This window comes from Rissa tridactyla, chromosome 3, assembly GCF_028500815.1.
Source record: "Rissa tridactyla isolate bRisTri1 chromosome 3, bRisTri1.patW.cur.20221130, whole genome shotgun sequence".
In the NCBI taxonomy this organism is placed as follows: Eukaryota; Metazoa; Chordata; class Aves; order Charadriiformes; family Laridae; genus Rissa; species Rissa tridactyla.
In genome coordinates this window covers 89,662,957-89,678,803 of record NC_071468.1, presented here as the reverse complement: position 1 = coordinate 89,678,803, position 15,847 = coordinate 89,662,957, and positions in this window count along the sequence as shown.

Here is a 15,847-nt window from a genome sequence, read left to right as displayed (position 1 = left end):
CTCCCTTAGTGTGAGGACTTGTCTGAAGTCTGGATGACTACGAGTGTGGTTTCCCTAAGATGGATAGTATAACCACATATACCAGGGTGCATAGCTGAGAGGTACTCCCAGCTCTGCAGCGGAAAGGCAGGACCCATGTGGTGGGTTTTTTTGAGATTTAGGACTGGAGATCACCCTGCCATTATTTTTTCCTAAAATATAATCCAACTTGTATGACCTGGAGGAAAGACCTTTAACTAGTGTTTTTAAGAGGCCAAACGGAAAAAGAAGTCAGAAGTGGAGAGTCCAGCAGCATTTCAATCTTGAGAAGGAGAGAGCTGTGGGCACAGAGCAGGAAGACCACACAAGGCAGAGAAGAATGAATGTACAAATGTTAGCATCCATCCACTGCCTTGATCAGACAGTGCCAATGTGACTGAGGTGTGATACACCCAAGGTATCCAACTTGCCAGCACTCTCAGCATCATGGGTTTTCCCTCAGCTGCAAGAAGGAGCCAGGGCTGTTTGGCACCAAGGAACATCTGCTGTTTCCCAGCCTGTTTCTCCACATCCCTTTATCTGCCAAAAGGGCCAAGCTATTCTTTGTGGGCTGGGTGTGACACCCAAATTGTGACTGAGTCTCAGCCTTGAGTCTGACAGGATCAGCTACCTGCAACTCGTACAATTTCACCACAAAACACTGTAGGAGGAAACAAGTTGAGAAAGGGGCTTTTTTTCCACCAAGACACTGTGCAGTTTATTAAGTGCATGATGGGCTTTTTTCACATCTCACCTGGGCCAGTTCACAGGTCTTACGGCGAGGTAAGTCAGAAGCTAGCAAGAATGCATCAGAAGGAGAGTCACTACCCATGATGGTGCCAGAAATCTCAGGTTCATGTGTTGAGTCATGAGTCCCGCTGGTATGAAGGCTTATGAAAAAAAAAAAATAAAGAAAGAAAATGTGTGTATTTCCAGACGCGTGAACACAACAAAACTCTGCTTAAACAAAACACTCTTCCCACCCCAATTCTCACACCAAACAGACTTCCTAAGAGCTCACCTAAAGAAGCGGTTTCTGAAGGGCTTGTGCCATTTTCCTACTTCTTTTTTAGTTAGACTGTTCAACATGTCCACCGTTCGTTCCCTGAGCTGGCTAGTGTGGGGATGTATTGCCCTGATATTCTAGGGATGAGTTAGATAGGATTGGCATTATTGGGACTTCCAGGGTAAGAGCCACAGCCATTAGTGAGGGTTTTGCTGCACAGGGCTGGCCTGCTGACTTGGATCCATGGCAAGCTGCATCACTAAACAACAAACCACCTGCACTGCGTCTCCAGAAGTTTCATGTAAACAGAAACAGTTTTCTCTCTTCGCCTTCTTCCAATACATTGATGACTTTTATGTGAGCGTGTAACCAGATCTGCGTGAAATGATTGGTAATAGCAGCCCAGAGTAATGGGGGGAAAAACAGCTTTTATTCCCTTGCAAAAAATGTCAAAACATGGATCAGACTGGCTGAACATCCAGAAATTCTTTCCATCTGATCATTGGATTTGCCAGCCATTCTAGGATGTCTTTTTCAAAAAATGAAGATGACTTACAAAATTCTCTAGCTTGAGTAAAGACAGATACTGCTTCCAATAGGAGGGGTGAGTTTATTTTGGAGTTTTTGATTATCTGTTTTTAAAGTCTTTTATTTAGGGATTGCTTTTCATTCCAAAATAGTCAAAGATGCTTTATGTCATAGCAAAAGGTCCCTAAAGTTGTCTTTTTTGTTTGTTTGAATGAGACATTATCTTATTCTTAGCATTTAATGTAATCCTTTTGGAGTCCTTTAGATCTTGTCCAAGTTGCTGATCATGTAAAATTCCAAAATATTTAAACAGAGGCCAGCAAAAGCACAAGGATTAATAAACAAAATATGACTGGCCAGCTTTATGGGCAAAGCGAAGTGCCCATTTGGGTATTTCTTTTTCTTATGTAGGCAAAAGGAGGGGGGACAAACGTTGATGATCCTTGCAGAGGGCAACTGGTGAAAGTGTAACTTTCATGGCAAATGGCTCCTTAGCGATGAAACTGAGAGGGAGAAAAACAAGTGACGTACAGTCTTCAAAGATTTAGCGAAACCTTTCTGTTCAGGGTTTGTATGTATGTGTGGCAACCAGAATGGAAACCGATAGGTATGATTACTTAATAAGCTTGATGTTGTGTATAGCAGCTACAGATGGTGGTGACAAAATTCTGTCAGATTTCTCTGCTCTGTATGCACACTCAGCAAAACCTCAGGAAAAAACAAAACAAAACAAAACAAAACAAAACAAAACACACAAAAGAGCATTTGGAGAGTCTGTGCTGTGCGTGCTTAGCAAATTTGAAGCTTGAACAATTAGAGATGTGGCCAATGAGAATAAAAGCTGGTGCATACATATACATGCGGCACACACATGCTGCACTGAATGAGCAAAAAATATCTGCCATCTGGACAAGTCATAGATGGAAAGTGTTTGTGTGCTGAAACTGCCATAAAATAGGAAATCTGACATTATTTTTCCTACCTTTGACAGTGGAGTTTGTCAATGTATCCTTTGTTGGGAATGCATTTTAGTGTCAAGAAGACACCCAACCTTCGAAGCCCTCGACTTCTTAAAGTTATTGCCTCTCAGGTGAAGGCAGAGCACATCTGAGAGCATCTGCTCTGCTGAATGCAACCAAACAGCCCAGCTTGAACCCAGAGGAAAACCACACTCCTCCTAAGCAGTCACCAAACCCTTAGACTAGTTCTTCTGGCTAAACCAAGCCTGTCCTTCCACTTCACTGTGCCCATCACGTTTTAGTGCTCACCAGGATCACGTCAATGCTTAAAACCATCAGTCATCACCACACAGGACATCTTATTTAGCAGCATCTCTGCACTGGGTCCGTCACTGCTTGATTTCGGAGGTGACACACGGTTCAACTCAGCCTGGGCTGCCACCAGTTTGGCGGAGGTGCAGTTCCCGTGGTGGCAGTGCACACACTTTTGTTTCACCCTCGTGAGAGACTGGATCTCTGCATCAAGCAGCTCAGGAACTGAACTGCTTTTGGCCTGAGACTTCTGCTTTTGGGGGCAATACCCCACTTCATGGTGGGACGCACCAACCATCCTCTGAAACCTGCCAGACTTCAAAGCTTTTGGGAGCCAAGGCCAGACCAGCCAAGCAGCCTGGCAAGTGGGAGGAGTCATCACTTCTTTGTCAGCCTAGCTAGAGTCTTCAGGCAAGGATAGAAGGCACGGCTGAGTTACTGTTGTGGGACAAGAGGAGCTGGGGAAGGAGAAAACCCCACAATGGGAGAACGGGAGAGGCCAAATGTCAAGAATGTCATGCTTTTAGATTCACTGGAGAAGGAAGATGCCTAATACAAAATAAAGGTATTTATTTTTGCTAGGTTACTCTTTGTGGGTTTGTGACAAACGTTTTATGTAACAGGAATGTTAGTGCATATAGTGCATATAGTATACCATATAGGCCATGATTTTCCCCTGTTTCCTGCTTCCCCAGATGCAGTTTTGGGCCTGAGGATAAAAAGTCAATCCCGCAAATGTAGCAGTAGCTGATTTTATTCAGTCCTTCCCAAGGCAACCAGGTAGCCACTTCAACCAGACTATATTTTATCACAAGACAAAGTTTTACAAAGGAAAGTTTTACCTCAAATGACCTTAGACTAAAGACGTAACCCACTGCCCTCTGTCCTTCAGCTTTGTAGCAGCAGCTTTCTATATGAGTAAACAAGCCAAGATCCAAGTGAGAATGATTATAGAGGATGATTTCAGAGTGTTACAGGACACTGCTTTGTGCATAGAGACTATCTAACCTGAGTACTTGAAATAGACTTATGTTTCTAAGATTTAGTATTAGCAACTTTTCCATAGGAAAGGTGATATTTCAATTGGCAATTTCCAATTGCAAATAAAATACTACAGCTGGAAAAATATACGTACTGGAATTCACAAAATTCCCATGAAAACGAGAGAGGAAGTCTTCTCCTAGTTTTAAGTTGTATGTGGAAAAGACATTAGATACTGTCATAATCTGAATTGAAGCCCGATATCTTTACCCTGTGATTGATGTGGAAAAACAGTGACTTAACGGGTAAAAACAATGTCTATATGAGCAGTCTTCAGCTTTTTATTTCAGCTTCTCAGAATGTGGAACTTTACGTACTGCAGTGGAGCACATCACTGGAAAATTCAGCCTAGAAATGCTACTGTTTAAAGAGGCTATCCTAGGGAAACACATAAAATCTGCTTTCTTTTTTTTCCTTCCTTTCTTCATAGCAGGATTTTAAGGTCATTGAAATCACAAGGAAAAAGAGATAACACAGAATCTTTCGGGCATGGTTAAGATTCAGATATTTAGATGAGCCCTAGATAAAGATTCAGAGTTTGAGATGGCAAGCCAAATCCAAACATTCTCCCATCCATCCATGAGGCAGGTGAAGGTCAGTATCTCACCCAATAAATCACCAGAAGAAAGTCCACGGATTCACCTACTGCTTTGATTTTATTTCCCAACAATCTCAGAAGAAATGCCAGATGTTCTGATCTCACCTAAGGGAGTACGCGCTCAATACCGCACGAGCATTTCAAGTAAGAGCTGGACTGCAACCAGCAACCCTAGTTAGTAACCAACAGTCAAAACCAATTGAATTCAGTAGGTTTTTGGGTCACACATTTGGATCCTGTGGATTCTGCCAACTCCTGGTTAGCAAAAGCAATGCATACTACTCTGGGGGCTGGAAGAGCACAAAACTACTGTGGCAACTAAACAGAAATAATTGTGCATCGAACAAACAGATCTGGAATGCGGGGCTGCTTGCAGGCCTTTTTTTTTTTTTGTCTCAATAGAAACTGTGGGCATCTTGGAGGGGCTGAAATTACCAGGAATCTGCAAGTAATCATGCCCTGGAATGCTGGACAGCCAGCCCTGGTGGAGAGGAAGCAGAGGAAGCCGAGGGCACTGCACTGTTGCTACAACTAGTTTTAATTGCTCTAATTACAGTACACAAAACGAGCCCAGGTCCCATTGAAGCCAATGGTAAATCATTGAGTTTGGCACTACAGATCCACTTTTCTTACTAGTAAGTTCTCACTTTTCAGAAAATGGAGATTGCTTTTAGTGATATTCTAATTTCTCATCAACGTGCTATTGTTACTTGCTATTTCTAGGCAATTCTACAACCATGTATGATTCAGTTTACAGAATGAAATATTGGCCTTAGTGCAACTTTCAGCTTTGTGCTTATTATCCTTCACATGTCTCACTGCTTGTACTTACAACTTTTAGCGATGCTCAGGTTTTCACAGTTTCATACATAACACCACCTGCAGCCATTATCAGTTTACCAGTAAGACCTCAGGATTACCATAGAATCATAGAATCGTTAGAGCTGGAAGGGACCTTAAAGATGATCTAGTTCCAACCTCCCCTGCCATGGGCAGGGACACCTCCCACTAGACCAGGTTGCTCAAAGCCACATCAAACCCGGCCTTGAACACTTCCAGGGATGGGGCATGCACAGCTTCCCTAGGCAACATGTTCCAGTGCCTCCCCACCCTCACAGGAAAGAATTTCTTCCTAATATGTAATCTAAATCTCCCCTCTTTCAGTTTAAAACTGTTACCCCTCATTCTATCACTCCACTCCCTGATAAAGAGTCCCTCCCCATCTTTCCTGTAGGCCCCCTTTAGGCACTGGAAAGCCACTATAACGTCTCCCTGGCACCTCCTCTTCTCCAGGATGGACAACACCAACTCTTTCAGCCTGTCTTCATAGGAGAGATGCTCCAGCCCTCGGATCATCTTCATGGCCCTCCCCTGGACTTGCTCCAACAACTCTATGTCCTTCTTATGTTGGGTCTCCAGAACTGGACACAGTACTCCAAGTAGAGTTTCACCAGAGCAGAGCAAAGGGACAGAATCACCTCTCCCAACCTGCTGGCCATGCTTCTTTTGATGCAACCCAGGATGCAGTTGGCTTTCTGGGCTGCAAGCGCACATTGCCGGCTTATATTGAGCTTCTTCTCAACAAACACCTCCAAGTCCTTCTCCTCAGGGCTGCTCTCAATCCATTCTCCGCCCAGCCTGCATTTGTGTTTAGGATTGCCCTGACCCACAGGCAGGACCTTGCACTTGGCCTTGTTGAACTCCATGAGGCTTGCATGCGCCCACCTCTCAAGCCTGTCAAGGTCAGGCTGGATGGCATCCCTTCCCTCTAGGGTGTCAACTGCTCCACACAGCTTGCTGTTGTCAGCAAACTTGCTGATGGTGCACTGAATCTCACCATCCATATCGCCGACAAAGATGTTAAACAGCACTGGTCCCAACAACATCCTCTGAGGAAAGCCACTCATCATTGTCTGCCACTTGGACATTGAGCAGTTGACCACATCTCTTTGAGTGGGACCATCCAACCAATTCCTTATCCACTGAATGGTCCATCCATCGAATCCATGTCTCTCCAATTTAGAGACAAAGATGTCATGTGGGACACTGTCAAATGCTTTGCACAAGTCCAGGCAGATGATGTTGGTTGCCTGCCACAACTTCTCAGATATGATGGATAGTGCCTTAGCAACTTCATCCACCAATTCCCTCAAGACCTGTATATGAATCTCATCAGGTGCTATGGACTTGTGCACCTTCAGGTTATCATATCATTACTATATCATATGTCATTTTTATATCATATCATTATTATATCATACTCTTCAGTGTACTCAGCTGGCTAAAGGAAGTTTTCAGCTCAGTTTTCATTGTGAAGAAAAGAATTTGCTGGATAGCACATGCGATTCTGGATGTGACAAAGGCTGGCGCTCAGACTACCTGACACAAAGTACAGCAAAGCATTAATAGATTTTGCCAAATAATCATCTTGAAAAGGAGTAAGGGATTTAAGCCATCCTTTAATTGTAGAAACTCCAGACAAGTGGGCATCTCCCAAAGGTTTTTTGTGAGAGTTCTTGGTGTCTCATGACCTATTGAAGTTTGCATTTGTATTGCCCTGAGTGAACTTCTGTGGTTCTCATTACAAGTTATGTATAACCTGCACTGTTTGCAGCCAAGGCCTAAAGATGAGAACAAATCTCTGAGGAGTTAAAAGTGGGGAAAGGGTAATCTGACCCCAGAGGCTAATAAGAGGAGAGTGACTGGGAACAAGGCCGGTTCAGGTAAAATCTGAACTGCCACCCATTAACCAGGACAAAGGAAAGGGGATGATAAAAGACAGTCTCCATCAAGACTGTTAGAAAAAGGACAAGACTACAGATGCCACGTGATCAGGACAGGCTCTCAAAATCAGATCTGTATCAATAAAAACCTTTCTATTCCCTCATCGTGTTTTCTACTCCCTCTACTAAAGCCAGTGTCATCTGCAAAGAGTGCCTAGATCTTGAAAAGAGCTTTTATGGGAGTGAGATGTCCTCACAACAGTTTCCATCCTTTAGTCCTGCTCTGTCAGGTCACAGGACCATGCAGCCCTATTTTTTTTTTAATAGGTAGTTTGTTATTAGTTTTTAGATTCAAAGGCCATGAGGCGAACAACAGATTAAATGTGTATTGCATGTCAGAAGTGAACTACTTAAGCTGCAATGAATACCAGGTTTCAAACTCTGATCAAGCATCTAAGGAGGAGGCAAACAAAATACATTGAGTGACTGGGGCTCCCAGCACAGCCGGGAGTTAGAATGCAATATGAAATGCATGATTCCAGGAGAGTGTCTGCAGCACCCTATAAACTGCACCCACTCCTCCGTGTAGCAGCCTGAATTTGTTGTTCACAGGTTCCTAATCATTTTTCTTCCTTCACAGTCTTTTTCAGCTACAAAGACCCCGAAACACAGAATAACTGTGCAAAAATGAAAACAAACAAACAAACAAACAAAAAACAAAACCAAACACCCACCTCAAACTGTGTTTGGGACAACCATATTCCCCCAAATAAATGGGAGAGGAACGCTTAGCTGGCAGGCACACCAAAATCTTCAGGAGATACTACGAGGGACATGGCAATAGAGCTGGAGAAGGGTTTGTTATTGAGCTGTGCCAGGCAGCTGCAGCATGGGAATGATGAGAAGAGGCTAAAAAATATTTCAAGGCAGAAAAAGAACAAAAAAGGAGTGCAAGGAGTGGGAGAGAAAGGAAGAGATGGGAATTTATTGCACTGTCTTTGGGGAGCTAATGGTCAGGACTAAGCTTGGGATGTATCTAAGGAGCTACTGTTTCAAGACCCTTTCTTGAAAGTACAATATATGGGAAGCCATGTAGGGGAGACAGCAAAGTAGTTTCAAAAGCAGGTTACAGTGCAGGAAGCAAATCCTCTGTATCCATCTCCAGTAACTCTACACATTAAGCAGGTCTGAAGGACTGAGCTCCGATACACCAGTTCTCACACCGACATAGTTCAAATGAAAGAACAAAAACCCAGACAAGGAATGTGCCACCTTGATGTTATCAGTCCAAACTCCATCCCTGCAGCCTTCCCCAGGCCTAGACTCCTTTGCTCAATCCTCAGCTGCTGGATTTTACATCACCTCTTCCTCTTCTCCTGGGCAAGAATGAGCTTGAGGCAGTAGGTGCTGCAATACCGCACACGTGCATGGCCTCCCTCCCCGTGGCCAGACCCTAATTGCTGCAGCCACGGCAAGCAGATAGCTGCACACCAAGAATCACAAGATAGAAGCATCAGGAAACAAAAACATGGCAACAACGTTTGATGTCACTTGTCCCATTATTTTTTTTTCTCGGTGCCTTAAGCAAAATGCCTGTACCTTAAACCAGCCTCGACCAGTTTCAGTGTTGAGCCATCTCTAAGGCTCAGAAGCACCGAAATTTCATGGGGCGGACAGACACACGGGCTTGAAGAGGTCTTCGCTCTGCAGATCCTTTCTCTCTGCGTCTGCTGTGCGAAGTTTTTAGACAGAAATCTTTCCACTCTTCACTCCCTGGCCAGATCCTGATGCAATATACTGGTCCTTTGCTGTTACCCATCCACAGCACACATTGTTTCCATTTAGTTTGAGATATGAAAGGCTAATCATCTGTCAGTTTTGGAACATGATGGATCTCCTTCTGCCTGGTCCTGGTGAGGAGGTGTGGGACATTTGCTCACAGCTGCCCGACCAGGCAGGGGGGCAGTGGACTTCAGGGGTGGAGGAGCTAACGTGAATCAACTTTCTCCCACCCCACTTGAAGGGTTTGCTACAAGAAAATATGTTAGATATTTGTTTGCTCTGGCTGCGAGTGCACAATAAGGAAGAGTTTAAGGACAGCTGATCCTGCCTTTGGGCAAGGGGATGATGCAGAATACTCTTGCCAGCTCTTCCCACACCATTTTCTCCGATAAGGGGATTATGTGGTTAGAGTTGTACACTAATAGCACCAAGCACCCTCCCAACCCTAGAAACAGCCTGTATAAAGGCTCTTTGCTGCTTTTATATAGGCTTTATATAGTGGTACCTCCTCCCCATACCACTGCACTCCAGCAGATTTGGATATTCCCAACAACCGTCTGGGACGCCTGGGAGAAGCTGAGCAATCCAGCAGCCGTGCCAGGGTTTGATGTGGCTTCTGCGCACTCCCCAAACCACCCGGCTCATTGGTAGGGAAAATGATGGTCCACAGCAGGTCCATAGAATCGTGCAGGAGGGGGCCAAAGCCTTTGGTACTGCCCTGGAAACACTTCCACACACACCACGGTTTCTTGCTAGGAAGCTGAAAATCTCCGCGTGGTCTTTGTGACAGCGGGGCTCTGACAGCAGACATCCTTTTGTGGATTATTGCCAAAAATCAGATGCCTGTAAAGCAAGCCAGAAAGTGTCTGCTGGGGAAAGAAATCCCCCTGCCTTTCATGAGAAGTTAATAAACGTCAGAGAAAAAATCTGAAGACATAATAATGGCTGTGAGGATTAACTTTCTTTCATGGCAGCAGTGCCAGATTATTTATTGGAGATGCATTTTTCCTAGTTGTGGTTTGGGGTTCTTTTTTTCCTTAAAAATAGATAATCAAGGGTTTATGAATGAAAGGCAACTGGGAAAAAAAAATCAATTTGACACACAAAATTAAATTTCAGCATCAAATAGCTTGGATTCAGCACAAAAGGAAAAAGGGTTTTTCATACAGGCATCCTGCTGCAAAAAAAGAAGGCCACTGGAGATTATTTAGGAGGTAATAAATAGGATTAATATATGAGGAGTAAATAGGGAGGAAGTTTAGGCCGTAAGAGATTAATGAGGGACATAACACTTGCTCTTGCTTTGCGCCCAGATGTATGAGCTGAATTGTATTTTACGGCTTTCGGGATGAATAGAAAGTGACAGAACGGTGAAGAAACTTCCCTAAGAGCTTTCCCTCACAGCCCTCCTGGGACTCTCTCCCTCAGAGATGGGAAAGGCTATATATGCTAACTCTGCAGACAATATGTTAACTCTGCAGTTTTTGGTGATGAGCAGAGGAAGTCCCTACAGACGGCTTCGTTGGCACATGCTTCCTTCCTTCAAGCACAAGACAACCAGTGAAGAGGACTTGGTTTTGCACAGAAGCCACTGAACTGCGCGTGAATAGGCCTTAGCTAAGTTGCCTTTTAAATCACATAATTAAAAGCAGCAAAGAAAATCTTAAAAGGCATCATCCAGTCTTTAGATGCACACAGCCACACGTGCACATATGTACGCACAAGCACATACCGCCAGAAAAACTTGCTATTTCAAAACCATTTACGACACGGCTCCAGATAAGTATTTAGGCAATGGAATGTCAAAAGACTTAATATCATTATTATTCTGGAAATCGCATTTTTTTTATTTCTAACTAGTTAACCTCATTTTTAAAAAAAGCACATTTAAAATAATTTGTTCGGTTTCAGATGGAATTAAATGCCTCAAACAAAGATAAGACTAAATGAATTGTGTAATCATCATTAAATCCCCTGTTTCAGTACCAATTTTTCCCCATCCCCAATCGCCTCTCTTCTTTTTCAAGTGTGCTAGCCTAAGCCGCTTCCTGTCCCCATCCGCCTTCTCTGGTTTTGTCCCAGAACCAAAAAATGATTTCCTGGCCAAGTTCTCGACTTACTCACCATCTTCACACACACCAGAGAGGCTGGCCATAACCGCGGGTGCCCTCCAGGAGTGTCCGAGATCCTTGTCTCTTCAGCGTGGCAGCCCACCTCCATTTCTTTTGGTCACTCTCTTTCCCCGCATACAAGGGGATGTTCTGGTTTATTTGAAGTCTCTAGCTGGGTGCCAAGGTGGTAGGAGATGTGTTTGAATTGCTTTGGTCACTACATCTGAAATCAGGGCATCCTGAGAGCACCACTGTCAACAGGGGCAGCTGCTGGCGTGCAGTGTGGGCCAGGCGTAAAGAGTAGAGTTTCTGATACGTTCAGTATAAGAAAAGAACCTAGGCAGCCCTACCTGAAAAGCCTGGCCATCGTAGGACTCATCGTAAGCAGTGTATGAAATCTCATATCCCACGTTCACACCAAGCAACACCTGGTTTCTTCCTACAGCTCCGCCAAAATCCAGTTCTCCTTCATAAGCAGAAAGTTGTCATAACCCAGCCCTATTGTAAAAAAACTTCCTAAGTCGCTTTTCCCCTGGTGCACAGCCGGCAGACTAGGTGTGCACCATGGCTACCGCACAGGCCAAGCCCAACTGCTTGGCCGCGCTCATTGCAGGCTCTTCTTGCCAGTGCCCTGCAAGGGATGTAGACACTGAGGATGGCTTCTGCCCACAAAGCTTTGGGGTGACCAGAAGTAAATAACAAAAAAGCAAGCGGTACTCTCTACTGCAAGCCTCCTTCATACCCAAGGGGACGGGGTAGGAGGCTTCCCCCAGCCCACATGCTTTTTACTCTCATCTGTCCAAAGAAAGCAGAAATGACATCAACCCCATGCTATGTAGGAAGGAGACTGAGGCATGAGCTATCACTGGTCTTCAGAAAAGTCAGCTTAGACCAGTATGAGAAGGACATTCTCTGTGGTGGACTGGCCAGTCCTCTGATTAGTGAAGCAGTTGCTTCCCAAGAAATCAGTGGGGGTTTTTTGTTCAGATTTGCCAATTTTTTGCTTTTACTATGTCTAGGAAAAACAGAATCTAAAATCACTGGTGCAAAATAAATATGTCTGAGCCCAACCTTGCCAAATAAGAATGTTTCTGTCGATTGCACAACCAAAATGAGCAATATTTGAAATACTTTTCAAAAAAAGTTATCTTTCCGGTCTTTCCTGGCATGTTATTTAAACCATGCCTACCAAATGGATTCATTTAGAAATCCATATGCCTTTCAGAAAGTAAATAAAGTTCTTATTTGAATAAGTTTCTACATTTGTTGCCAAGCTTTCAGGGAAAATGTCCGCTAATGTTTATCACAACATCAGAGACATGAGCCAAACTTTTGCCAACGCACTACATTATCCTTCGAGGGGATGGAATTATCTATTAAAGCAATAGCTCAAATTAGCCAGCAATTGTACTGTGAAAAGCCACATGGAGGAGATCAGCCACAGGCCATCGTCCCTCCTGACGGGCACCACGGCACAGTGCGACAGCCTGGCAGGGGGGCAGAACGGGGAGTTCCAGCCCTAATTCTGAATTTCTGGCTTTTTGTGGGTTTAAGCCTTATGTGGACTCACCGAGTTTCTGATGGGTGTTTTACAGCCAAACTGTAAATCCTGAAAACAGGGAATGATGATGGAAACACGGAATACCCCATAACCACAGTACATGGCTCTCGTGGGCACCACCATAGTCACAGGCTTACAGCTGAGTTTCAAATTATTCTATTGAATTACAGAAAGGGCTGTTATTAGGCTCCCCTCCCCTCGACCTCATTATATATATTGGCTTGCCAACATTAAACCCTCTTTCTAACAACTTTTGCCTATAAACTGCTTAGCATGTCAAGATTTTTCTGAACACTGCAATCTGATACATTCAGGATGTAACACACATGCAGTGAGACTGTGTGTCCCAGGCTAATGATTTCCTGCTGTCAGTTTAGGAGTGGGACATTGTGGATTTCTGAGTATTTTGGGGAGGTGGATTCACTGGCCAGCTGGCAGAGGTAGCCCTGCAGGGTGGAGTTAATATTTGCTTGTTAAGAAAATTCCTGAGCCTGATGCATTTGTCTGGTAGCTAGACTAATTTAAAAAAAAAAATAGAAGTGTGGTATCACCTTCATAGAAGTAAAAAGCGACAAACCCAGTCAGGACACCCACAGACTTTTGGGAAGCTCAGTTTCAAGAGATGCAAAGTACAGGCTCAGCTTCTTCAGCACGTTTGCAACTTCTGGCTCCGCCGTCCTTTAACTTTGCTGCACGTTGCTCCGCAGTTGTTTCATTTCACCTCCTGAAGTGATTGCAATTCAAGATGGAGGGGAGAGAAATGCACCTGTTTCTGCATTGACTATAGAGAAAGAGGACTGATTTCAGTTCTCAGGGACAAAAATGTACCGCATCAAGCACACAGCTTTTTACGGGAGCAAGTGGGTTCAGTTATTCATGAAAGCAAGCTGAGATTTTGACGTGACAATCTTAGCAAGTGAACAGATTTACAGAATTCAATAATATTTCATGAAAATTGCCCCTTTGGGAGCACTTTTTGCAGCGTATATCCCATTTCTTAGAAAAGCGAGAGCATGCCTTAAGCAAATGAGTTGACTTACTGTGAGACAGCTGAAGGAAAAGAATAAGCTCATTGAAATCCCCACGCAGAGAAGCCCTAAGGGAAGGGACTCGCACAGGGGTGTTTGCACAGTGCCTGGTACAATGGGTCCTAACCTGGTCATGCCCTTTGGTTGCTATTGCAGAGCAAACATTCGACAACAAAGAACGAGCAAGAAACGCTAGGGTCAAGCTCAGCTACCGAATCTGCATTGTGTGTTTCCTGCGTGCCTCCTCGAGCACTACCGCTGCATCCAAAGGACAGCTAAAGCCAAAGGAAAAACCTCCTCTTGGCCCCACCGGCTTTTGCTCAGGTGCCTGGTGCATCGTCCAGATTTTCATCAGATGCTTCCTGTCATCCATGGACCTTCCCAGTGCGTGGGAAGGCATTTCTGGGGCGATGGAAGATCGTCACCTGATAGGAAAGACTCCCACGCAACTATCTTCAGAGTCCAAAGAACAAGTTCTTGGCAGTGGAGAATATCTGCTAGACACCTTTGTTCTGCTTATACAGAATACCCTCTGATCAGTCAAGGAGCACAGTTTAAAGAGTACTTCCATTGCATTGGTCAGTAATGTGCACCTATGACAACTAAAATGCAAGTAACGTACCAGGTGATCTGTGGCAAATATGACAACTGCCCACAAAACTCCAGAAAGCAAATGTATCACGTTCAATGTTGAGCCAATACTGGGTGCGCATTTCACAGAAAGATTGCCAGTAGTTCCTCATCTGAAGTTCTTTTTTGTCTCTTCTCAGTAGATTATCTTTGGGATGGTCACCAGTCCAGCCCTGCAGAGGCTCTGCTGCCTAATGGGCTGGCTTCATACAAGCGACAGCAATTGCCTGATCCAAGGCAGATGCTGCTTTCCTCATTTGCGTACAAAATACACATATTCCAGCTAGAGTCAGAGAATGGCGGGTGACAAGTGCCATCTGTAAGACTCTGGAGACAAACCTGTCTAAGTTTTGGGTGAAATTTGGTTAGTTTCAAGTTCTTAGGACTTCTGTAGCTTTTTAATAACTATGAAACGTGGCACATGTAAAGACCCATGGTGGCTGCAGGAAAGCGGAGTCTGCTCCCCGAGCATCTCGCACACAGCACAAATGCCTCCGCGCCCCCACAGGGGACCGTGACTTCAGCTCACACTGGCACGGAATGAGTTTGGCAGGCTAGAAAATCCCGCCTTAAATATTTGACATTAGTGGTGAGAGAGGGTTGGGAAGAAATGAAAAGCACGTCAGAAAGCTCAATCTGAAAAGAAATGTGCAGTTCAATTTTACAGTTCCATAAAAATGGCAAGAGAGCAGTTCACAGCTGGCGAGAAGGAAGGCCCAAGCTCTTGGTTTCACTTCCCCCACCAGTTGACATTTATAGGGTTACTGATAAACAGCACTTACATAAATCAGTCAAGTCGCAGTTCGCACTGCTATCGCAGAGCAGACAGCTATCATGTAGTTCTTATTTCCTAAATGAGAAAGCCTGAGGTGAGGAGGAAAATGAGGTGTATATGCTTCTCCAGTGGGTAATTTAGCCCAAAGCCAAGCGTCTGGTTTACAAAGAGTATGAACAACTTGCTACAACCCAAATTAAAGCCTTCAGGCTGAGGAAGAGCTTCTCTACTAGTTTGGATGCTGACATTTTTAATAAGTACCTTGCAGTGCATTTTCCCCCTGATATAATCATAATTGTTATTCTGCTAAATGTTTGATTCATTTAACCGTTATCCTGCACTTCTTGAGATGTTCAAGTAACTGTTCGTACAAGCCTGTATGCACAATTCCCCCCTGTCATGAAGAACTGCTAGCGGAGAACTTGGACTGAAATATTTCTGAAGAGCATTTTGCAGGACACCCAGGACGCCTGCTTACACAGAGATGTTCCACAGTTGTTCAACCTCACCTAGCGACCCACCTAGCACGGACCTTACATCAGTGGCGCTCAAACATCAGGGACCAACAGGATTACAGACAGTCTGAAGAGCATGTGGTGCTGGTCCTTCCACTTCTGCTGCAAGAATCAGGATGAGAAGGCCACAGAGAAGCAAGCACAGAACTGCAATGCAGAAGTGAGAGTGAAAGAAATTACTCAAGAACAACAGATTTATTTAAAAAAAAAAAATATTCTGGCTTTCTTTTTTCCTCAAAGCTTGAGTTAAACTAAGAACA